General features: G+C 40.0%; 1 protein-coding gene across 5 annotated transcripts in view; it reads left to right on the top strand.

Annotated features, from left to right (window-relative positions):
* HECW2 (HECT, C2 and WW domain containing E3 ubiquitin protein ligase 2) overlaps positions 1–26,734 on the top strand; it is a 245,333-nt gene that overhangs the window by 91,713 nt on the left and 126,886 nt on the right. Inside the window, exon 1 of one of the 5 annotated variants that reach the window (XM_034785546.1) lies at positions 9,137–9,219. The exons of 3 other annotated variants lie outside the window; for them this stretch is intronic. The gene's annotated coding sequence lies outside the window, so the exon portion shown is untranslated. Of the gene's footprint in view, positions 1–9,136; positions 9,220–25,728; positions 26,091–26,734 lie in introns of those variants that run through there. One more of the 5 variants, XM_034785545.1, reaches the window with a different exon arrangement.

Here is a 26,734-nt window from a genome sequence, read left to right as displayed (position 1 = left end):
CCGGCCCCCGGCTCAGCACCGCCGGCCCGGCCCCCGGCTCAGCATCGCCGGCCTGGCCCCCGGCCCAGCACCGCCGGCCCCGCATGTCCCAATTTTCCCGGACATGTTCGGCTTTTTGGAATTTCCCCCCGGACGGGGATTTGAAGCCCAAAAAGCCGGACATGTCCGGGAAAATCCGGACGTATGGTAACCCTAATAGAGTTCTTCTTCAGGAGCAATATCACTTCTCTGGCAACTTTCTTTAGTAAGAAAGGGCCATATTTTCTTTTGTAACAGGAAACTGCAAATGCAAGTGCTCTGTTTCTTTTAGCTTTGCTCTTTAACAGATTAAAGTTCACATCCAGTTTACACTCTTTAGGATGGGTTTGAATGACTGCTACTATCTTTGCGATCTGAGCTTGTGGAGTAGCAGAATCTATTGCTGCTGACCTTCTTTACAGTGGCAAAGCATAACCGAGCAGTCTAACAAACCATGTTAAAACAGGAGAAGCCTAGAGAAAAGGATCCTGGGAATTTAGGAAACAAGATGCAGTTCATTGACTGGTGCTGCTGCCCTGAAAATGAAAATATGGTGCTGAAGCCATGATGGCAATTTGTTTGGTATTTTTAAAGTGTGGGGAAACACTCTTTATATTGTTGGTGCATAATGGGAGATCTACTTTATCTTGGAAATTTAATTTCCCTCTTTAATAGTGTCATTGAGCTAAAGTAGATTGAAAAAAGGAACTTGGATGATTGCCCGGGATCCTTTCAATCGTCTTCATCTGCTGCCCAAGAGGCAATGACAGATGCGTTATTAAATTGCTATTGCTTGAATAATGTCTGCCTGCTTGGGAATGTTGTGCAGTTAGATCTGGTTAATCCAAATCATTTTACAAAACCCCATTTTAATTTCCAGTAGAAAACAATCTTCAGTTTAACCAAGGAGTAGTCCACAGAGTACATTCTGCTACAGTAAGGCTGGTTACTTATGCCAGTATAATCTTGTGGATACTTGCTTGCAAGGAAACACTAAGCACTGCCAGCAAATTAAGGTTTTATCTTGGTAAGTGGATATGAAATGTATTAACCTAAAAACAACTATAAGGTTTGACATGATCCAGGAGAACAAGGGAAGTCACAGTTAAGACTGCAGCTCTCCCTTATTTGTTTCAAGCTAGTGGAGCACATAAAGCGGAATACCCACACTTTGGATCCTGCTCTCTCACCCCCCGAAAAAATCAAGAAGTGAGTCAAAGATCAAAAATGGTCATGTGGATATTCTGAAACTCTGCACAAATAAAATCGCTTTTTGGCTCAGAAAGCTTGAGAAACTTCAATCCAAGAATTAATTTTCTGAGAATGACTTAAAAGTGAATCATGAAGGAGGCTTGGAATCTCCCTCACAGCTTCTTCCAACCTTTTTGTTTGCTTGCTTGCTTTTTACATGACAAATTAGATAACTGATTGCATCTAATTGGATTGTTTTTCTTGGAAGGATTCGTGGAAGCTTGTTAAACTAGTAGGACTATGACATCCTGAGTACCAAAGAAGTGGAACCTGAGTAATTGAAGGGGGAAGTGATTCCTTACACTTCTCTATATGGTGCAACAAAGCATGCTGGAGGAGTATGATTTGTTAAAGCGCACTGTACTGGCCTTTTACTGTCCTTTGCAGACCCTGGTGGCTCACTCAAAAAGGTACTTAGTTCGCGTTAATGTAGTCATATTTAAAACGCTGGTGGTGGTTTCTGCTAAATATATATTTAATACGGATGTCTTGTGAGGAGAACTGTTTAATTAAAGACTGAACACTGCTCCTTCAATTAGCAACTGAAAAAGCGCCAAATTCCTAACTGATTCCTTTTAGATGACTGCCAGCAAAATGAGAGAAATCCAGACCAGATATTTCTGATAGCTGTAGATGTGATATATTTTGATTTTTAGTAAAGGCTTCTGAAGTATCCACATGCCAGTCTCGTAAGCAAACTAGGGAAATATGGTCTAGGTGAATTACTATAAGGGTGGTTGACAGACCGTACTCAGAGTAGCTTTGCTGTCAAACTGGGCAGAGGGGACACCTATCCCATGAGGTCTCACAGGGGGTCTGTCCTGAGACTGGTACTATTCAATGTTTTCATTAATGACTTGGATAATGGAGTGGAGAGTATGCTGATAAAATTGCAGATGGGGTGGGGGTTACTCATAGTTTGGAGGACAGGATTAGAATTCAAAATGACTGTGACAAATTAGAGAATTGGTCTGAACTCAGCAAAATGAAATTCAACAAAGACAAGTGCAGAGTATTATGCTTAGGAAGGAAAAATCAAATGCACAACTACAAAATGGGGAATAACTGGCTAGGCAAAGGATCTGCACGTTATAGTGGATCACAAATTGAATGAGTCAACAATGTGATTTAGCTGCAAAAAAAGGCTAGTATCAAAAAGCACAAAACTGGGTGAGTGGGTAACAAAATGGCAGATGAAATTCAGTGTTGATAAATGCTAAGTAATGCATGCGGGGAAACATAATCCTAGGGTGACCAGATAGCAATTGTGAAAAATTGGGACGGGGGTGGGTATAATAGGTGCCTATATAAGAAAAAAGCCCCCAAAATCGGGACTGTCCCTATAAAATCGGGACATCTGGTCACCCTACATATTCCCAACTATACATATAAAATGATGGGGTCTAAATTAGCTGTTACCACTCAAGAAAGAGACCTTGGAGTCATTGTGGGTAATTCTCTGAAAACATCCACTTAATGTGCAGCGGCAGTCAAAAAAGCTAACAATGTTGGGAATCATTAAGAAAGGGATAGATAATAAAACAGAAATTATCATATTGCCTCTACATAAATCCATGATATGCCCCCATCTTGAATACTGCATGCAGATGTGGTCACCCTATCTCAAAAAAAGATATATTGGAATTGAAAAAGGTTCAAAAAAGGGCAACAAAAATTATTAGGGGTATGGAACGGCTTCCATATGAGGAGAGATTAATAAGACTGGGACTTTTCAGCTTGGAAAAGAGATGACTAAGGGAGAGATGATAGAGGTCTATAAAATCATAACTGGTGTGGAGAAAGTAAATAAGGAAGTGTTATTTACTACTTTACATACCACAAGAACTAGGGATGAAATGAATACAAAATGAAATTAGTAGGCAGCAGATTTAAAACAAAATTTAATAATGGAGATATCCCATCTCCTAGAACTGGAAGGGACCTTGAAAGGTCATCAAGTCCAGCCCCCTGCCTTCACTAGCAGGACCAAGTACTGATTTTGCCCCAGATTCCCAAGTGGCCCCCTCAAGGATTGAACTCACAACCCTGGGTTTAGCAGGCCAATGCTCAAACCACTGAGCTATCCCTCCCCCCCATGAGTTCCATGAGTTGACTCTGCATTGTGTGAAGAAAAGGAAGTATTTCTTCACACAATGCAGAGTCAACTCATGGAACTCTTTGCCAGAGGATGGCATGAAGGCCAAGACTATAACAGGGTTCAGAAAAGAACTACATAAATTCATGGAGGATAGGTCCATCAATGGCTATTAGCCAAGATTGGCAGGGATGGTGTCCCTAGCCTCTATTTGCCAGAAGCTGGGAGTGGGGGACATTACCTGTTTTGTTGCCTCTGAAGCACCTGGCATTGACCACTATCAGAAGACAGGATACTGGGCTAGATGGACGCTTAGTCTGACCCACTATGGCCATTCTTATGTCCTTAGTATCATTCTGGGGTGTATTAGCAGGCATGTCATATGTCATGGGAGGAAATTGTCCCAATCTACTTGGCATTGGTGAGGTCCCAACTAGAGTACTGTGTCCGGTTCTGGGGGGCCACAATTAAAGAAAGACATGGATAAATTAGAGAGAATCTAGAGGAGAACAACAAAAATGATAGGTCATGTTTTCTTAACCTTTTATGAAGTGTTTTTTTTTTTTAAACTTCCTCATATGTTTAGTCTTGAGAAAAGACTGACACCAGGACATAAGTCTTCAAATATGTTAATAGTTCTTATAAAGAGGATGATGATCAATTGTTCTCCGTATCCACCAAAAATAGGGCAAGAAGTAATTGGCTTAATCTGCAGCAAGGGAGATTTAGGTTAGATATTAGGAAAAACTTTCTAACTATAAGGATAGCTAAGCACAGGAATAGGCTTCAAAGAAGGTTGTGGATAGATATTTTTGGAGAACATTAAGCTCAAAGCTTAAAGAGCTAAACAAACCTTCCTTGTCACTTTTTAACTATGTTTTAAAATCTGTGTTATCCCAGATCTATTGCAAATGCTTGCCAGCAATTAACACTGGCCCATTACTTTCTTCTCGCTATGCACCATTGATTTATATGCTATTTGATTTATATGCCATCACTGGAGGTTTTTTAAGAACAGATTAGACAAACACCTGTCAGGGATGGTCTTAGGCATATTTGGCCTGTCTCAGTGCAGGGGACTGGACTAGATGACCTCTTGAGGTCCCTTCTAGCCCTACATTTCTATGATTCTCTGATATTTCAAAGGTAAAAACAAGTAGGGGAAAAACACTAAAAAGAAATAACATTTCAGGCCTTCTTAAAGCAATAATGAATAGTAAAAAAGACACAAACCTTCCCCTCTTTTGTTCCCCCCACCTCTTGGAAACATTTATCTGTGTCTCTACCAGTGGCCATTTAGATAAAGTATTTAAAGATATATCATTTTATTAAACTGCACTGAGGACTTCCAACCTGTGTGGACACAGCCACAGAAATGTACATTTTTGTATCCACTCTCTGGACGCACTTGTAAGCAGCTGGATTGAAAGCTAATTTTGATGTGACACTGAGTCACTGCTGCTTGGGACACTACTCATACTAATACAAGGATCTAAGAATAAGAAAAGGGTAGCTTTTACATTCGTTCATGACCTCAGTTTAGGCATGAAACCCTGGGAGAGTGAGTGATGCTTGGAAGGGTGCATATTAAAACTGGTCAAAATTTTTTTGGTTGAAAATTGGGTTTTTGACTAAATGAAGTTTTTTTTAATGAAAAGTGTCTGCTTTCTGTGGAAAATTATAGATTTTTGTCCAAAAACTAAACATTTTTCATCTGAAAACCAATATATATTGTATGGAAGAGCCTCACTGGAGTTTTAGTTTAGTTGCCTCCTGTTCCCATTCTTCTATATGGGCCAGGATCTTCAGTTAGACTTCAACTCCCATGGTTCCCTGCAGCCATGGGACTCCTGTGATGCACAGTCTACCCTCATGTCAAGGCTGTATCCCCACTTTGAACTTTAGGGTACAAATGTAGGGGCCTGCATGAAAACTTCTTAGCTTAACTACCAGCTTAGGTCTGGTCCGCTGCCACCATCCCAATGGATTCCCTCCCCTGGGAAGCCTTGAGAAACCTTTCACCAATTCCCTGGTGAATACAGATCCAAACCCCTTGGATCTTAAAACAAGGAAAAATTAACCATCCCCCCTTCTTTCTCCCACCAACTCCTGGTGAATACAGATCCAACCCCCCTGGGATCTTAAAACAAGGAAAAATTAACCATCCCCTCTTCTTTCTCCCACCAACTCCTGGTGAATACAGATCCAACCCCCTTGGATCTAAAACAAGGAAAAAATCAATCAGGTTCTTAAAAAGAAGGTTTTTAATTAAAGAAAAAGGTAAAAATCATCTCTGTAAAATCAGTATGGAAAATAACTTTACAGGGTAATCAAACTTAAAGAGCTCAGAGGACTCCCCTCTAGTCTTAGGTTCAAAGTACAGCAAACAAAGATAAACACTCTAGTAAAAGGTACATTTACAAGTTGAGAAAACAAAGTAAAACTAAGACGCCTTGCCTGGCTATTTACTTACAAGTTTGAAATAGGAGAGACTTGTTTAGAAAGATGTGGAGAACCTGGATTGATGTCTGGTCCCTCTCAGTCCCAAGAGCAAACGCACTCCCAAACAAAGAGCACAAACAAAAGCCTTCCCCCCCCAAGATTTGAAAGTATCTTGTCCCCTTATTGGTCCTTTGATCAGATGCCAGCCAGGTTACCTGAGCTTCTTAACCCTTTACAGGGAAAAGGATTTTGGAGTCTCTGGCCAGGAGGGATTTTATAGTACTGTACACAGGACAGCTATTACCCTTCCCTTTATAGTTCTGACACCTCATGAATAAGTGAGACCGTGGTGGATCATGGGAGATACAGCCCAAACAGGGACCACCTCAGCCTATAGAGACTAATAGGAGCATAATGGGGGCATCTGAAGTAGAATTCTTGTGAGACACTATGGTGGCATTTCTGTATTGAAATATTTTGTTTGAAATACTTCAGATTACAGTATTTTTGGGGGAGGTGAGGGACATAGTTAAAATTTTCCTTTGGGAAAAATACCTTATTTTTTCCACAGTCTGTAGGGCATATAGAAGTAGTATGGATATAAACACATTATCATTAATATCCATGGAACATATGATTCTTGAATACAGTATGTTCAGGGAAACAAAAGTTGCTGTTTTGGATGAAATGTCTAAGGTATTTTAAAACCTCTTCCTCCTGTTCATTTTTTCATGAGTCTTAGGCTGGGTTATCTATCTCATTGTGTGTGCGCATTGGATGTATTTCTTCCAGGATGTGTTGGCTCATTTCCTTGAGTACTTCTAAGTTTTCTGACTTTTTTTCACTCACATAGATAGCTGTAAAAGCTTGAAGGAAGTGAGTCAGCCTCCTGAAATAAACCACTTACTAGTCTGAAGATACTGAATTCAAGAATCCCATGCTCCATGGATATGAATTCATAGGTATTCTTTGAAAAAAGGTAGTGAGGACTCAATATTCTTGTATTCCATATGTTGAAATAGCTTTGGAAAAATATTTTAAAAAACTCTGAGCTTCATTTTAGAACACGGTCCTGCTAGTGAAGGCAGGGGGCTGGACTCGATGACCTTTCAAGGTCCCTTCCAGTTCTAGGAGATGGGATATCTCCATTAATTAAATAATTAACATTGATTTAATGTCTGATTTCAGAATTCCGGTCACTAATGTGTGAAAGCTACAGATTATGAAGAGACAAGGAGAATTTCTGATATGAAATTTGGGACATCAGGGTGGCTCAAGAGGTGTGATGTAAATACAGAGGCATAGCTGCATACCAAGTGTCCTTAATATAGTATTTTGAGTTTTGGCGCTGAAATGTTGCAGATGCAATGTACTTGTAATCATTAGTCATTTTGTTGCTTGCTAAAAACATATATTTAGGCTTTTAAGCTTCCTCTGGAACTATTTCAGAAGACATTGCATATATCCTCTAACGGTATAAGGCAGACACGTGTTTGCCCTCTGAGAGCGAGCACACAACGTACTCTTTTCCATCCTGAGGAGCAAACACCCCAAGAGTGGGTGTCTGCCTGCTGCCAAGTCACTGAGTTGGCATCTGACTACAATCATAAGTAGTTAGTTTAAAAATAGATGCGAAAATACTATTTTTGTAAAACGTATGTTTCATGTTATGCATTGAGTAGATAAAGTTTGTTTCCTTAAAATTGTTTAACATTTAGAGGTGGAATCTAACAAGATACCAGCTCCAAACCTCATGAGCCGAACCATAATACAGAATCTGAGTGCTGCTGAACTTTTGGGAAGTTGGGATCTGGATGCAGATCTGGACTTTGTGACCTGCACATCCATTGCTAATTAACCAGCTTGTTATGGTCTGATGAGCATATGATGGTAGCAAGAAACATTTCATTACAAAAATGTTGACTTGCATTTCCATTGTTGAAGTGTGTGAGCAAATTTTCCATTGTCTGGCGTGTTAGTCAACTGAGAGGTCAAGAGCTCGTGATACAAACTATCTAAATTATTCTCTTCATTAGAGACAAAACAGGGGTGTGTGTGTGGGAGAGGCAGTGTGGCATAGTGAAACAGGTACGGAACTGGTACTTCGGAGACTTGGGTTCTATTCCTGACTCTGTCATTGACCTGCTGGGTGATTGAGAAAGTTACTTCACCACCTCTTTGTGCTTCTTATCAGGCAGGAGGGGCTCAACAGCTGTGGCAGGGAGACCACATAGAAGAAGGAAAACTCTGATTTCAAACCAAGAACATCAGGCCTGGCCAGCTGGTTTGGAACAGTTGTGACAGTCACACATGCTCTATGGATGTGCACTGCCAACCCCAGATAACAGACAGGGTGATAGTGAAGCAAAATACTCGAGACAAACAAGGGAATTTTGTGCCAAATGTGCCCTGTCCAAAACACTTCCAAAAGAAGGAAAAGAAAAGTAGTAATGATTAAAATAACTAATACAAAACACTGAGGGATCCCATCTGTTCATTGCTAGCTTTTCCAGAGCCCCTAATTATCTAGGGAATGTGAGACTACAAGAGAGAAGAAAGTGCAGAATAATGCCAAAGGAGGCAATTCCTCATGGTCATATTTGGCTTCTTAAAAGTTGTTCCCAGTGCAAGGTTTATCTCATATGTGTTGAGTGGTAGAACAATAAGAAGGGAATGCCAAACAGCCAATATTTTTCTCTGTAAGAGATTTAAATGGGAGGAGAAAAGGTTATTTGCGTTTCCCGTGCGTGGTAGATAAACACTGTTGCATGAGTGGAATTAAAAGATAAATGATGAACATGTGGTAGTCTTCCATTTATTTCTCTAGGGACAGGTCCAAGAGGAGGCAGTATTATTTATTGATGATATATTTATTGCACATAGTTATATTTAGGTTGTTATTCCTTCTCATCTAGAAAAATCTGAAAGCGTTTTACACACTTTATAAGCCATATACAGTATAAATAGAAGTCCTTTTACTCATTGTTTGAAATACTGCCATGGAAATATTGCTATCTCAGATGTGAAACATGGCAGCTGTTAATGGTATGTAACTGCATTACTCAATGGTTGAAGACAAGAATTGAATGTGGTATCCAAATGAAAGTGCTGGGAAGTCTAATCGGCCAAATACAATTAATCACATTGGAATTTGGTCAGGACCCCCCTTCTCTTGCAACACTCATCACAAAGGTTCAGATTATAAATCTCATCCAAAACTTGGTACTTGCAACTGCATGATGCTTCTTGCTATCATACTGGAGAACTGACTCTATACTGACTCAGAAAGAAGAGGATTATATACTGAGCTGCCAGCACCATTTCCTGCAACATCTTGGTTCTCCACATAAGTCTTCATTCCCACTACTGATGAGACTGGACTGTCCTTGCTTATGAGATCACAACCTCAGATGGTAAGTATGCAGGCCCCTGAAAGTTGCACTATAAATTAAAAAAGGGATGTGTCAAGTAGTTTGCAGATTTAGACATTCAGCATACAGTTTATGAAAGAAGCAGAGTGGGGTAGATGATAGTGGTGTGGTGGCCATTTAAAAAAATTAAACTTCATTATGAATACATATACTCAACACTGCAGAGCAAGATCAGTATTTAATAATTCCAGTTAGTTACAGAAAACAGTGCTCCTCAAGCCTTTTCACAGGGCAGACCACAACAAATAGAGGCTTTTTTGTGGACCATTTTGCCTCCCATTCACAGTTGCACAGCATCCTTGTGGTAGTTGCTGCAGTTGTTTACATGGGAAAGTATTAGAAAAGTATTTAGCTGTTTTTAATGTGATTTAGTAGCAGGAAAGAATGAATTAGAATCATAAACACTCCATTCTTCTCTGCAGACTGCCTTTGGTCAAAGGACTGTGGTTTAAGAACCAGTAACAGAAAGCATCATAGAAATGGAGTATAAATAACCCCCAATTCTGAGCTATAATTGTACAGAAACAAAATAACAATTTCCCTTCCTTTAGTGTGGCTATTTTAGATACAATAACTTTGGAGGCTTGCACTGTAAGAGACTGCTCAGCCCAAATCAAGAATCTGCAAATCTGAATTGTGGTAGACTGACTAAGAAGCAGATAAATCACCCTTTATTAAGGATAAAAGGCCACGAACAACCTTTTTAGCCACATATGAGATAAAGTGCAAGAAAGAAACTTAAGGAATAAAATATGAGCCTGAAGCCTTTCTTTTCCATTTTTGTTTCCTGCCCTCTATGTATTTTGCTTTAATCATTAGACTAGAGTTACAAAGCATGTAGTGTTTAATAGTACTAATTAAACTGTACTCTACATTTTAATCATATATAATGGTTTATATTATTGGAGTTGCGTGTGATATATCTACATATTTGTTAAAGTGCCACACTTCATGTAAAGAGTCAAATCCATATACACTTTAACTGCCTTTATACTCCAATCCATTCCAGCAAGACGAATTAAAATCCAATGGCTAAATATTTTTGTAGCGGGGAGATACGTACAGAAAATTTGATCAGATTTGCTCCTACTTAGAGGCTTGAACTATTTGTATTGTAGCATGTAGTCACTTCTAATATTTCATCAGAAACAAATGTTATGAACAGTCTGTTTCAGGAACCATGCAGAGGGTGGGTGGGATGGTATGCAGCAACATGTCTTTTGATCTTCAGAAAGCCCTGCATCATTTAATTATTTTTTATTATTTCCTTTACCCTTTATTTGTTAAGGGTAAAGTTCATTCACCCCTGTGCGCTTAGATGGCTGAAGTGGGACTCAAGTGGTGCATTGTTGTTGTGTTGGTCCACTATGTGAGTGTAAATGTCATCCTAAGTAGATAGGCCATATAAGAAGTTAACATAGGCTGCTTAAAATAATGCATGGAGTGTCCCAAATGAGTATGGCGAGATACCACAATGAAGAACATAAGAAGCATCATGTAGAAGAAAAAACATCCAATGATGAAGAAATGCTTTTCAGAGCAGTAATGTTTCCTCATGGAACACTCCTACTGTGAAACAGCTCACCCAGTCAGTTGGTGGCTTCTGTCTCATGTCGGCAATGCTGGAACACTTAGCTCTTTAATGAGGAGAATTTCCTACTTAGCTAAATTATCCATGGTTCGCACACGTGGCTAGGTATCGCAAGGTTGTCCGTGGCTACTCCACTTCTAGCTGGTGTCCCTGCAAGGGTGTGTTTATGGGTTGTACCCTTCCCCCCCGCAATCCCCAGCAGATATAGCTGGGAAATTATTTTGAAGATAATGCATCCTTTTTCCTTCTGGTGTTCACATTGTCTCAAGTGTTTTTTCTGTGACTGGTAATCATGTGAAGCAAATTCACATGCCTTGAACTTGCACTCCAGGGACAGATACAGAGATCAGGTTGGAAGTTTGAATCATAAGCTTTTTAATTTGACCTTTAGAGTTGAAGCAGCAGCAGGCAATAGGAGCTACAGCTGCCAGTCCCACTGCAGTTCTGCCCTGGTGGTTAATGCAGTTTAAGTGGTTATGAAGAAGCTGCACAAATATCTATTAATCTTTCTTAAAACAGCTGAATGAAGAAAGCAGCAGTCACATGCATCTGCAGCAGTGGTAGGGGACCACATGTATAAAAAATGAAGATTAATATTTTACAAGTTTGTTTCTGTTTGCAGAGCTCATAATATGGAGGATTCCTCTTTATAGAAGTTAGATACAGTACCTCTCTGCTCTACCTTAAAGCTGCAGGTATCGGGGCCTCTGCCCTATATATTTGTATTATTAATAACTTTAAGCCCTGGAAAGTGTACCCTGGTAAATGTATGTAATAACAATTTACCTCCTTATTTCATAAAGAAGAATGCAACCTTAGGCTTTTATTTCATTATTTTGAATTCTTCTGGAGATTGGATGTTGCAATGGCTGTGGATGGAGGTGTGGGAAAGATAGTGGGAGCCCTGGAAGTGGGAGCAATGAAAGAGCGGTGGCCGACATTTTAAAAGAGCAAATGTAGTGGGTCTGCAGAAGTGCTTGTGTAACTTGGAGAAATTTTGAGCTGTAATACGCTCTGAAAGAAGGAAGGAAAAGGATAACACATGCTTGAAATGAGACCATGGACCTGCAGGTCAGCACACTTTCTTGGTTCTAGCTTAGGGATGAGGTACACATGGACAGGGTCCAAATAGAATACAGAGCAGAGTTGGGTGCACCCAGCCACGTACTAACCTATGTGACAAATTGTTGGGCACATTTAGACTTATTGTGTTTTGGCTCCTCAACAAAGATCTCAAAGACATGTTACGCAAAACGCGGGATCCAGTCCAATAGCCAGTGTCAGGTCAGGGACAGTACAAATGTGTAGGCTCTGAAATAGAAATGAACTAATAAAATTTCCTGTGCATGCCTGGCTTGGAAAAATAACATCTTTGAAAGTGCATTTGGAAGTTCAGAATTTCCAAAACTCCTTAACTATTTCTGGGCTATACTGTTTCTGCTTGACTTTAATATATGTAACTATGTTATGATTTTTTTTTTTACTATTGAACAAAATAGCTTCTAAAAAGGACAGAACAGAGTTATTCACACACTCTTTCCCCTTGTTTCTGATGTCTGTAGAGTTTCCTTTGGTATGGTGTTGGTACTGTATTGCCATGTGCTTACCAGTTCCAAAAAAAGAGGCCTTTGTGCAAATGAGATGGGCATCTAGTCTTTATTCACAAATGGCCATTTGCGCAAATAATTGTGAGTTTTGCATATGCAAATATGCCTGCACAAAAACCAGAGGGCAGCTAAAAATGCCTTTTTAAGGTCGTAGTCCACAGTTTGCATGTGTATAGTGTTTACAGGATTGGGCCCCTGGTGTTAACTTTTCAACATGAGATTACAGTTGCCATACATGAAAATGAAATATTTTTATTGCAATAACAGAAAATAATCACTGTTCCTCTCATCATGCACGACCTGGACATTTAACTGCCTTTTACAAAAGATTTTAAATCTCTGATTTTAAAAGAACTGGAATTAACTGAAATGTTACTACCAGTAAGAGGCTGAAACTTGGTTTATGGTGTGTAGTTGGTCTTAACAAAACTGATCACATTTTCTTCTTTATTTGTAATGAGGTCCACAGATCCAGGACATTGGGTACATGGCTGTATGCAGCCTCGGAGCCAGACCAAACCTGTCAATCAGAGGCTCTGAGAAACTGCTTGATTTTGTCTGCAGACCAGCTTGTCCCTGCTGGAGAGGAATTTAAAGGAGAAGAACAAGAAGGATACAATAACCAGGCTGTCAGGGTCAGCCTTTATCAGCAGAGGATTCTCTTTTTCCTCAGTGGCTGGGACTCTCCATGTGCCTATGCAGAATGCAGCATGGCAGAGAACTCTGAGGGGGAAAACCAGACATTGTGTCTCCTGCATCTGCCCTGCTCATTAAGTGTCTGCATAGAGATCTGTGCCTGTTCTCTGGAGACCCAGGCCTCTCTCAAGTGTTCAGGAATAGGCAGGGTTTCCAGAAACTGGCACAGGTGACTGGATCAGGCCCCAGGATCAGCAAGTGAGGCGGCTTATTCCCTCATCTCCCACCACACACACATACACATGAGGGGAATGTTGTTTGAAGCACAGTGTCAAAGGGTCAGGGAAGCTACCCACCTGGCCATTGGAGCCTGGGCTCCCTGCCATGTCTGCTGACCACAGAGGTAGCTGCCCAGCCCCTCCCCTCCTCTCCTCTGTGCTGCAGTGGCAGAGGAGATCTACAGACCGGGATCCAGAGCAAGAAGAACCTGGTATCCCCTCGTTCTCTGGGCAAGACAGCTGCTCAGAAGAGTAACCCCAAGGTCCTTCCCCCACTCTCCAGCGGGAAGATCTTTGCAAGATGATGACAGCTTGCACAGTCGAACCATTTATTTGTTCAGGATTTGGTGCTGACAGCACATATGGATTATTTAGCCCCTCCAAGTCTGCCTATAAGAGGATCCAGGTTTCTGACCCGTATAATAATACAGGTAATACACGGGTGTGATAGATTTTGCACTGAGACAAAGTTCAGAGACATTTTTGTCTTCATAAGGAAGACATGGCCTTCATGCAGGAGCTGGCAAGACCTATTTGTTGAAGAATGTCCAGGTTCCTGTGAATGGTTGAACTCTGCTTGTAGCCTAGGTAGAGGAACTCTTCAACGCTCTCCATGGTACTCAACCCCACTTGCACTAGAGGTTCTGAGGCCCAGTTCTGAGGTTCTGGGCCTTGGTCTTCTGCCATTAGACTATTTTGGAAGGTGGGCCTGAAATTCTGTGACTCTTCCATATGCAGGGCAGCGTTGTCAGTGTAGTCTTGGTCAGTGAAGGCTTCTTGACTAGCCTTGATTCCAATGAGTGGAGTGGCAAGACCTAAAATCTAGTCAATAGCTTGACAGAATAGTGCCGGAGTGACAATGCATCCCAGCTGCGCACGTGAGGTTGTGTAGAAACATGGCAGTCTTGTACCTGTGTGAAGATCACGTACCAGATATAGCCAGAGTTCTGACCTGCTGACTGAATCAAAAGCTGCTTTGATATCTATCGATCGATCTATCTATCTATCTATCTATCTATCTATCTATCTATCTATCTATCTATCTATCTATCTATCTATATGCCATGCGAAGCAGGTGGCTAAATTCTCGGTGCAGCTCAGCCAGAAGCCAGTGGTGAAGGATGGTGTCCTTTGTTGATCACCCAAAAGGAAAATTTGATTGCTATGGACAACAATGTCTGTTAAGGAGCTGCTGCATCCTGCCAAGAAGAACATGAGTAAAAACCTTTCCAGGGACCACTAACAATGAGATCAGCCTGTAGTTGCCACACTTGGTTCGAGAGTGTACCGGGGCGCTGTGGTGCCATCTTTCCATGCCGCTGATACTTTGTTTGATGCCCACACTGTTAAGAACAGTTGATGCAGGCCAGTGCTCACTGATTCCAAAGTATGTTTGAGCGGCTCGTATGGAATACCATCAGGTCAAACAGCCTGTCCATTTCGTAACTTTTGGATGGACTTTCATATTTCTTCGTGTGACGGAGAATCAGTGTTCATTCCTGGATCTGCAGCTGTGCAGTTTGCCAGCTCAAATAGCTCTGGGTAGTAGTCAGCAGGGGCATGGCTCACCATGCTTTAATAAGGTGTTTTCCATCTGTACAGGTCCTCATGTATTGATAAGCAGGGAGAGCTGTCTGGTTTCATGATAAGCATGTTAGAAGGCTGTTTATGGATGCCAGCTAGGCGTGTGGTGGCTCTGAAGGAAGGATGCAGATTGTTGTATTTCAGGCCATCCTCTGCTTCGTCGGCCAGGGCATTGATGTAGATCTCATAGTCACAATAGTGTTGGGTTCAAATCTATAAATAATTGAACTTGATCTCACCATGTACACACTGTTGTTGTGAGCATTGATTTAAAAAATGAAAATCACAATTTTAATTATAAAATTGTTATAAAAGTTATAGCTCTTTAGCCAGTTTCGTAGCAAAGTCTAATGGGGAACCAAACACTTTCCCTGTTTAATAAGACTATTTCTTTACTGCCATAAAGGTGTGTACTAATGTGCAACAGTTATCTTGCTGTAAAACCCTAATGGAGACAAGGCACTTGTGTGTACCACGAGGTATCTAGGTAAGATCAACACTATACATCAACCAGCTGTCGTTGACATCACCCAGTTTACCTCATGGTAAATCTACAGTGCCTAATGTGTACTGGGATTTTACAGGGGGGTATCTAATATGCATTCGCTACTGCATTTAGTAGTGAATACAAAACCTAAGGCTGTGCTGAGTTAGTCTCCTAATAAGATGTTTCTCCATATTGTTCCCTTTGGAGGTGCTCTAATGACAGAGGATACTGTTCTTTCTTATTGTTCTGAAGCATGGGTTTCTGATAACGAGTAGCTTTTAAAACATTAGGGTGTGCAATAAGACATTGTTCTGTTGAGCAATTTGAACATTCTGTGATTGTTCCAAATACAAATGTGTTTACTGACTATCATGTAAATTATGTAATTATAGTCTCTTAAAATAACATGTCGTTGCAGAAACTAGTTTTGTCTGCTCCATTTGACCTTTCTGTATGTGATGGCTAACAGAAATAAGATCAACAAAAGAACTGTACATAATGTCAAACACCCTTCAGAATTGGTTGAAGGCAGAGAATTGATTTATTTGTGTATCAAATTTTAAAACAGTCCAACAAGAAATCACCATCGCAACTGATAGGGTTCTTGGCATTTTCAGGAAAAATAAGAACTGAAGGTTCAATCCTGTTTCCCTTATAGTCATTGAGAAAGGTCCCATTGACTTCAGCAGTGGGATAATGCCCTAAATGGGGACACAAACTGAACTAACTTCTCTGTCTTCTCTAAAAGTGATCCCCTTGGGTCAATGTAGAGCAATTTATACTGCTGTTCCCCATAATATATCTGCCTGTGGACAGTCTCCAGGGTTTTCACTCTGGCACGTTTCACCGACGTTAGTTTTAAACATAAAAAATTTTAACTGTTGATTTTGACAAACTTCATATAAATCAACAGTAGAAACATCAGGACGTAAGTGAAAGGTTAGACTGATCTTAACAGGAACCGTGGAGTGTGTCTGGCATTGGCTTTCCTCACTGTTGGTTCATGCAAAAATTTAAATCTACCTGTTGGGAACCCAGGTGAGCGTTATTATTTAAAAAACCAAACAAATAAAATGTTCCAAGCCTGCTGGCTTTACGCAGGACACAGAACTAAAAGAAAACTACTGTTCTGTCATGCACACAGACTGGGCCAGATCCTCAGCTGCTGTAAATCAGTGTGACCCAGAATGTATTGTGCTGTCATTCTGCACCTCTGAAAATACTGAATTCATTTCCAAAAGGCAAAAATCCACAGAATGGGCTCTTGAATACTCTGGCCTGGTTTTCTCTTGTACCAAGATCAGCTCCTCATAGGAGCGATTGAGGGAGTAGTCAGAGAGCTGGTTATGAATCCCTGATTCTCAAGCCGCAGAATTTAGAGCATGTCCTACTTGACTGACTACTGTCATCATCACTAACTACTACTCTTCCAGCTGGTGTACCACAAGCCATTTGGTAATTGGTGATGCACAGGTGCATTCTGCCCTCCACCTGACTTGTCCCCCTCCTGTCCCCAATGCAGTGAGGCAGACCATTTGATGTAGGAACTGGCTTCACACCAGCTGAGAGCTCTGCCACACCAGGGGAATTCCCAGCTAGTCAGCTGGGGCTAGATTCCAGCCTCTTAGTGCCACCTGAGTGGTGATTTTTATCAAGAAATATTTTTCTTAACCTGTTGACCTGTATTTTCTTGTTGCTAGAGCAGAGTAGATAATGTGTAGCAAATAAGTTATTTGATGAAGTTAACCTTTTTTTGTTTGCGGCATGTATTCGAGCAGAGTGATTTTTCCAAAGTTTATTATTTTCTGAACAACTTTATTGAATATGTCTTGGTCTGTAGATCTTTCATTTAATGTTGTCACATGCGTTCAATATTTGAAATTCAAACTCTGTTGGGTAGTTGTGATTGTACATACAGATCACATGGTATTGTCTGTGTTTCTTAATTTGATGAACAGAACTCTTAAAATCAAGTGCCAATACTCCAGGGTGTGTTTTAATTTGTATCATAGTAGTGCCTAGAGACCTCAACCAAGATTGCAATCTCATTGTGCTATGTGCTGTACAAACACACAGTGAGAGACTGTCCCTGACCTAAAGAGTATTTGCGTTTATACTTTGCTTTCCATGAATATTATCTAATATTTGTTAATAATTTTGCTGTTTTCTGCAGACACTTCTGCCAGTAAATATTAATAGAAAATGAGCTGAAAAGCTTCTCAAACAATACAGAAGTGAATTCAGTTTTTTAGCAAATAGTTGTAGAAAACTTTTGAGGCATTTATCAAATTCTAATAGGGGTAGAAATAACCCTTATTCCGTTTTTAATTGATACATTAGTATGATCAGCAGTTAACATTGCTTTGGTAGTTGTTTTGAGGCCTTCTGCCGTCAACTGCAGTTTTTGACCTCTAAAACTAATTTATGAAAGCCCTTTTCATTGTACTGTAGATTCATGTAATAAACCAGGATCAGCATACCAGGCTCTAGGGATAGGAAGATGCGGGTAGACACAGTATCTGATCGTTAACCTAAAATCAGTGCAAATGTTCTTTGAAATACATATTATCAAGGAGTTGTGAGGCAAGGGGAATTGGGGCGACTCCCTCTAATCTCAGCAGAACATTTTGGTAGTATGATTGTGTTTACTGAAACATTGAACGAATTTTATCAAACTTGAGTTTTTTTGGTTATGTTTTTTGAAATGAGTGTAAGTGCATGTAATTGATTATAATGGATATTTTCAGAAGTATTGTGTATTTCATGGCTTCTTTTTGTGTGTAGCTTCTTTTTATGAATGTAGCCAGTCTACTCCGGTGAGTGGGCTTGTTTTGCTGCAGTCCCTACAACTGAAACTCACCTTTTGATGCAGCCCGACATAGTTCCCCCACTTTTTCTTCCTTCAGACCCGTCTGAAAACATACTTCTTCCAAAAAGCCTCTGAATCCTAACCCTCATGTCAAAGATTCGCTAACAAACCAGTCAGTGTCAACTCTTCACCAAAAGGAAAGTTAAAATAAAATACCCAAAATTCCATTTTATTTTGTGAGAGGCACCACAGAAACAGATGTGCAGCTTTTGCACTCTCTGAAAGCTACAGGGGAATCTCTGTGACAGCCTACCTAACTCAGTGTAGATGGGTAGAGCAGGGAGTGGGCCAGTTTGAGGCGCTCACATAGAGCCAGTGCCCATAATATTCTATTAAAGTGGCCCAGGGAGCTGTATTCCAGCTAGACCCCCGGTCAGGGTTCATGGGTCTCACCTTTCCAATCCCTTCCTCTGCACTTCATCCATATAAAACCTGAAGTGCATTTTATCTAAAGCCAGCCTAAGGAGAAAAACTTTTCAGTAACATCTGAGTCCCTTCATGGGTCGTGCCTGTCACAGTTACAGGAACTTCTGACAACAACGTAGCAGCAGTGTTAGAGGGTGCTTATTGAGTGGGGTAGTCCCCTGTGCAGTCAGTACCACTGCTAATCCTCGAGGAAAGGGACAGGAGGCAGAAAAACAGGAAGGAAGGATACAGGAAAATTGTTCTCTGCAAATCTCCAGATTTATAATAGCAAAGATGTGGGAAGTATGTTTTGGAAATACCCTACTCTGCTTCATAGGTAGCCAACATGAGTCATATTTTACAGTGTAGTTCTGAGAAAAGCTTAACATGCTGGTAGTGCAATCATATTAATGTATCCAAGCAAAATATTTTAGTAGAGTTGCCAAGTAATTCTGTTGATGTATATCTGATTATATTTGTTGGGATATTTTTAATAATAAAAAGAATTGAGAACAATTTGTCAGTCATTTTAAGCTTAGAAAAACATACCGCAGCAACAAAGATCTCTACCAGCCTTTTGTGCTGTTGTCCCATTTCAGTAAACCGTGTACAGCATTTAAAGGGCAGATGTATGTTTCATAACATTTCAAAATGATATTTTTAGAGATTTACAAGTAAACAATGCAAAAGTAGAATGCGGCCATTTGTGAATCTATTTTGATGTCTCTCACTTAAAGCACTCTTCTTTGCTGTCTGCTCACAAAAACAAAAGTCTTTTTGAAGAATAAGTTATGTATGGGAGATATGTATGTGGGACTGAAGGTACTTAATGTTAGCTCATAAGCAGATGGCTCGGCAAGTTGCCATTTGGATGGTCTCAACTGAGCATCACAAGATCCAAGGGCCTGCTCCTGCCCCTATTGTGATCAGTGGGAAAAGTCTCATTGACTTAATGAAAGCAGGATTGGGCCTGAAGTTCCTGTTCTGGATATGTTTGATTTTTGAAATGTATTTGTAGACCGTAATTGGCCTGCAGCTGCTAATCTTGATGAACTTCAAGGTTTGATTGTACTTGTATGCAGTTCTCTTGCATGTACACTTGTTTTGGATTTCATTAAGTTTTAAAAATTATTTCCCACCCTTTTCGACATCAGCTTTATTGTATCCTTTATCTTAGAGTACATCCTGTACAAAAATCCCCATGTGCTGCATAGCTCTATGCATGAGTGAAGTTCTGCTGTGTATGAAGTCATGGCATGCATCATACTGTAGAGTGTCTCAGTGCATTTGAGGACTGCTCTCTGAAACTTTGGGAGCCCTGAAATAAATAACCAACTCCTCCCCCACCCAAGAAATTAGAAGTAAAATAAGTGTAAAATATATGTTTAATATCTCTCACTGCCTTATGCTATTCAGACACATAGTCCTATAATTGCTTCATTTAAAAAAAAATCAGTCACACCTTTTATAGTATACAAATTCTATCCTATTGACAACTCTCCATGGATTGTGGGTGGTTCTACTGCTTTTCCCTTGTTCACCATTTGAATTTTTGTTTCCCAGTAGAGTTTCAACTTTATGCAAGCAATAGGTCACTTAATGTCAAGATTAAAACCCTCCATTCATACTACACAACATGCAGCATAACTTTTTATCAGATACCTAGGTCATGTCTACTCTACAGACTTCTGCCAGGATAGCTATGTCAGTCAGGGATAGGGAGAGGTGTGATTCCTGTGCAACATAATTATGACAGAAAAACCCCTAGTGTGAATAAAGTTATGCTGGCAAAACTGCACTTTTGCTGGCATAGCTTTTTTTACCTCAGAGGAGCTGTAATAAGCTATACCAACAAAAGTGCAGTTTTGCTGTTATTAGCTGCATCCAGACTAGGAGCATTTTGCCAGTATAATATACTCGTAATATACACATCTAGCACTAGGAGTGTTTTACCAGTATAGCTGAAGTGCTGTCAGCAAAAAATGCATACCTGATGCTATACAGGTCTGCAATTAAGAGGGGAAATTATGCAAAACCTTCTACGAGAAGCTTAGATTGCAGGTTAATGTCACACAATGCATTTCTTCCCTTGGAAAGTCCTTATGCCACCTGGTGTGAGCACGGGAAGCCATATTTTGAGTTTGTTTGTATTTTTTATATACATATTTGTGTTTTTTGTGGGACGTAAGGTATAAGTAAATACACAACATGCTTTGAAAACTCACTCCATTGCATCTAAACTTGTAGTTCAGGTAAATTAATTGTAGACAGAATAATGTGTGTCCAGTTCATTAGAGATAAAAGCCAGGATAAAACCCGAGTACTCAGGCTGTATTTGCTAATCTCTAAATAGGTTGCAACTAACAAATGCATCTCCTTTTATTGAAAGTATTTTTATGAGATTCCGTTTTAAGCATGAAAGCTCATTGGTTCAGCAGTTTTTTCATTGTGGATATGAGTGTGGGGGGAGGTAAACTGCATATATGATCCTAGAGATTTAAATACAAGGCAGTTTGTTAGATACAAAACAACAAAAAATCTAGGTTAATGAACCTATAATATTATCCTCTTTATGATTGTTTTGCTATTAGTTCTATGCTTTATCATCCTCAAGTTGACATATACTTTTTGGAATTCTTCTATGGAAAAGTTAAAGAAGGGGGGGAAAGCTAGGAATTTGAATATTGTAGAGAATGTTCTGCTTCTTTTGTTTTTTATTAAACTTCCAAGAGCTTTATTTTTACTATTGTGTGTATTTTGAAATCAATGGGACTATTCAGTGCATAAAGTTAACCATAAAGTTAAGCTTCAGCCTTTTTCAGGATGGGGTCTTCGTAGTAGTAAAGTGAAGTTCAATATGATACGTATTTGTAAAAAGTAGGAGACATCAGTGTTATGAGTCATGGTATTCTGGTGTGCTTGTCACTTGAAATGGTGCTAATACAGGTGCTGACCTAATTTTGTGCAAAGGCTGAGATTTTCAAAAATGGGTGGCCTCAAGTTACGTTCTTATGTCCTTATCCAGGTGCCTAAGTCAGTGACCTGGTCGTCAAACCTGCTGAGCAACAGCCTCTGTTGACTTGAGTCTCCATTGGTAGCTGTTCTTTTAACATTGATTGAGACAAGATTAAAGAAAACAGTTTTGACTTTAAAAACTGGAAAGAAACTAAAGGGCTTTGGCTAGCAATGGACATCAGCCAGAAGCAGTGTGGCAGGGGACATAATCTTACAGTCCTGGGAGGGAGTGCTTCTGAGCCTAGTTCAACAGGAACATGCCTTGTACTTTCGATCTCTGCTTTCCATTTGAACTGCCAAACCTGCCTTCTACGGTGCACCTAACTCTGCCACCCAAAAGGCCATGATGCATGGAGCAGCAGAGGGTCTCCTGTGATAAAGCCTATCATCCCTATAGACCTTTTAACATGGAGAGGGAAGAATGTCGTCTTTACTCAATAGCACGGATAGCTCAGCCAGGATATGTACACAGTGTCTTAACACAAGGTGGAAAATAATAGCGGTGACATTTATTTGTTCATTTTAAACAGAGTAGTTGAAGTATTGCCAAAGAAAACCATTATATGTGCACACATTCTGCTTCCTTCAGAAAAGTATCCGATTAAGTTCATAGAAAATTCCTAACCATATGAGAATCTCCAGACACTCTAGAAAAGACACACGTAACAGCAGCTTGCCCTTGTCTTTCTTTTTAAAACAAGCCTTCTCAGAAGTGGATAATACATGATGCTAGCTGTGTAGATGCAACTCAACATGTCCACCAGCATGTTGTGTAATCATCCTTGCTCCAGAATGATATTGTATGTGGCCTTCAGGCTTGTTTAACATTTCCCTCCATAATCTTGTCACCTGACTCCTAAAACTACACTTGACTCTGATCAAAGTTTGGGGAGAGTAAGAAATAAATGAAAACAGTTAGGCCCACTTTGTGTGTTTTTAGAAGCAAAATGAATAAGGTATTCAGAGTTATACATTTCCTAATGACTGTTACAGTACAATAATGTTAACTGTCTACAAACTATTAGGAAGCTTGTTTGAATGGCACACACTTTGACATCATAGTAGCAGTTTTGTAAACCTCTTTTAATACCTACCTCCTATTGGGCCCATGTACAGACTGGTCGAGAAATGGATGAAAAAGAGAGCTCCTTACTATCACTCCTCTGGATTTGTACCTCCTCTATGTTGCAAGTTTATGTGTGTAGATTAGGAACTGAATTACAGGAAAACTAGCTGATATAAGAAGCTGAGATGAAGTAATATGGTAATTAAAAGTTAGAAGGAAGCAAAAATGGTTGTGTGGGGAGGAAAAAAGAATGAGAGAGACAGCATGAAGAACAGAGTTTTCCTTTTTCTTACCTAGTCTTTTCACAGTATTTCTCTTCTTACTTGCTATTTTTGTCATCCTCTTATTTTCTCCCTAAAAATATGAAATACTTACCCATCAAAAGCTAAATGATGGAAGATATAGCAATACTTTGCATTTCTGTAGGGTATCTTTCTATGTGAAGATGACAAAACACTTTAAAATATTTAATTACCAGTACCTCACAACACAGCTGTGATTTAGGTAAGGGATAAATTAGTGACTGTTATTCTCTAAGAAAAAATATTTTAATAATATTTCTTTCATACCACATAATGCATTGTTTGTTTTTAGATTCTAGTTGCCTTTTGTGGTTCAATATTCTAGAAATTCAGGCTGTGTTGTATAAGATATGTATGCATGGACCATGATATCCTGGCATTTGTATTGCACAGTAGAGACCATTCACTCCAAGAGAGATTGCAGAAGAAATGTAGAAGTGTGCTGTGGCCATCAAGTAATGTATAAAAAGGATGCACGTAAGATGTAGATGAGTGTGAAATGCACATCATTTTACAGTGGGATTAATGAGATCTTCAGGAAAGAGTTTAATCTTGAGGTCATTTCCTTCCTGTTATTGCACTCTTGAATCTTTGCCAGAGTGTGATGGGTGAAGGGCTTTATTTTTGTCTTTGAATACTTTGAGTTTAAATGATGTCAACTTGAAATACTGAAATGTGGAATTCCTCTCAATTCCTCACCACTGTATTCTGTGACACTTCTGAAAGGAGTTACTTTTTGTTTTTGTAGTGTCTTTTTCATGCCCTTTGTTCCAGTTAATTAACCCACTGAACTGCTCCTGTGAATCCAATATCACCAAGGACCCGTATTGCATAGGACAGCATAGAGACACTCTAATAATCACCTAAAATGTCAGTATCCATGATGATGAAAAAGAGGGTTTAGAAAGGGAGGGAAATACATTGGTACGAGCTGCAAGGCAGGATAAAGCTTTGCATGAAAACAAGAGACTAGTGCCTTCCTCACCCCTCAACTAATTCAACTTTAGTAACGTAACATATTTGAAGCTTACAGTTTGGGTGCAGCACTGGAGACTTCTTGGGGTTTCCACTTCTGTGCAACATCTGGAGCAAAAGTAAAAATTAACTAGTAGAAAATTGGAGGAATATGGCAGCTCATTTAGGAACAAAGAATGTAGACCATACGTATACGATGGTGGACTTTGTTCTGGAGAGTAGTGACTCAGAAAAAGATTTTAGGGTGTAGTGGATAATCAGCTGAACATAAGCTCCTAGTATGATGTTGTGGCCAAAACAACTAATGTGATCCTTGGATGCATAAACGGGACAGGAGTAGGGAGGTTATTTTACCTCTAATTTGGCACTTGTGAGATATGCTCTGGGAATTATTTGGGGGAAGTTCTATGGCCTGTAGACCGACTGAGTCACTGTGGAGCTGCTCACGTGAGGCTGAACTATTTACACAGATAAGAGTTGCGCTGTTCATCCCATAAGGCCTGATGCTGACCATAGAATTCAGTGTGAGATTTGCCATTGACTTCAGTGAGAGCAGCATCTGGCCCCTCAGTCTTCTGCTATACTGTATTTTAAATCTCCCTTATCATATCTTCTTCAGATTTTTCCTATCACTGTTCTTTGAGGCAGGGATTGCATCTCTGATTGTTCGTAAAAAGTCATGTGCACTGATGGCACTATGGAAATAATAAAGAAGTTACCAAGTCTGTTTGCAGCAAGTTCATCTCACCTGATTGATTGGAAGCGCTTCACTGAAAGTTCTCTCGAGTATGAATGAACACTTCTGTGGGGTTTTGGGTCCAGTTTTGGTCAATATTAATTACCTAATTATCAAAAATAACAAAAATCTCTTAGCACTATAAACCTATGCAATGCTTTACAAACATACGGTAAGGCAGGGCTTGGTGAGGAACTTGTGGACCAGATCCTGAGCATGACTGAAGAACTCGGAGACATTTAGGAAGGGGAACATAGTGCCAAACTGGCCTTAAACCATCTTTTGTGCTCCCCGATCCTGGGGCCATGCTGGCACAGATAAATTAGAGAAGCCTTATGCCAGCTGCCAGTGGCCACAAGTAGGGATTCTAGCAGTCAGATCAGCTGGTATAAGGGACCCCTAACCATGCTGCCTTTCTCTGTCCCTGCCACCTATGTTGCCTTCGAGGAAGGGGTGGCCTAGTAAAAGCAGCTCTTTGCCATCCGTTGATCCTTTTGTGCTGAGGAATCCTCCAGTGGCTGGCTACATTAGCTTTATGGCATCTTTGCACCAGCAGAATGACACAGAGCAACCTGAGCTGCTCTGAAATAAATGGCTTTGCAGGGAAATCATACGATGTGGTGAAATACTGGGAAAACAAAAGCCAGCTTTCCCAGTGAGCTCCCCACTGTTCTTTGTTGTGACTGGCTTTCTGTCATTTCTGGGATTTTAAAGTCCTCCTGTTTACATCAGTCTGCTTAATGACATATGGGACGTAACTCGCTCTTTGGAATTCTCCCATGGAAAACTAAAGGAAGGAAGCTGAGGGAGGATGGAGCTATTGCATCCTGTACCCTTCAGAGGGGAGTGGCCACAAATAGCTTAGTTTGAAGGACGTAATACTTTATATATTTTGACTTAGGATGTTTGAACCTAGATAAGCCCTTGATTAAAGGAGGACAGTCAATTGTGTGTAACTGGTGGAAACTCCTTAGGAGTTTGAGAACATCCTTCTTAAATCCCTTCCTTATAATGACCGACGGAAGAGAGAAAATGCAGAAGCACCTTTTTGAAGTGATGATTACACAATGATGATAGTAGAGTGTTAGTTCTTCAACACGGAGCTGCACTGTCTGGTTCCAGAAGGCAACTTCTGTAAAACTTACCGCATAGCATTGGAAAACAGGGCTGATGCATGAATAAGATGAATCATGCAGAATACCTCCCGTTGAATGTCTCATTTTCTGATTCTCCAGTTCTTTAATTGGGTCTGATATGAAGGAATGCAGTTTAGGATCAGCAGAGATCCTTTGCAGTAGTGAGGTAAGGCTAGAACGTGCAGTGAAGTGTGGATCCTTTACAGGCAACTTTAGGATTGTATTAAATACGTGTTCTATGTTAAAATTGTTTCCCCCCGGAAAGCCTGTGAAACATTCACAGTCGGCTTGTACTCTGACTTTTATCAGAGTATAAATCACATTTAGTCACTTAACATTTGGAAGTAGGGGAAGGTTGAAAAAGGCTCTGAATTGCATTTAGTGCATTTTAAGTGAATTGCTTTAATACAATTTATCTAGAGACTTGCTTTCCGGGGATGCTTTTGTTCACAAGATTTAATTTGCTTGCTAAACTTTAAGAAGAGGAGTGAGGCCTCGGGATTAAATTTGCCTTCTCCCCTTAATATGTGGTGATACCACTTTTGATTGCTTTTAAGCATTTTTTTGTTGATGTAGAAGAGAAGTGAGGTTCTTTCACTGCTTAAAGTACACACACAAGATTCTCCAGTGAATTATGTGATGCTTCTTTTATTGGTGCCCATAGAACTCTTTAATATTGCAAAACCATGCGTCTTTTTACAGTGTATCAAAATGAAAACTGTCAGTGTGAGAAGGTAGGGACAGAAATTTGTGCCTGGTCAGCCACGTAAAGCCAATACAGATTTTTATTAAACACAAAGAATTCTAACT

Source organism: Trachemys scripta, chromosome 11 (assembly GCF_013100865.1).
Source record: "Trachemys scripta elegans isolate TJP31775 chromosome 11, CAS_Tse_1.0, whole genome shotgun sequence".
Classification (NCBI taxonomy): Eukaryota; Metazoa; Chordata; order Testudines; family Emydidae; genus Trachemys; species Trachemys scripta.
The sequence above is the reverse complement of the archived record's forward strand: the minus strand, read 5'-3'. Positions and strand labels throughout refer to the sequence as shown.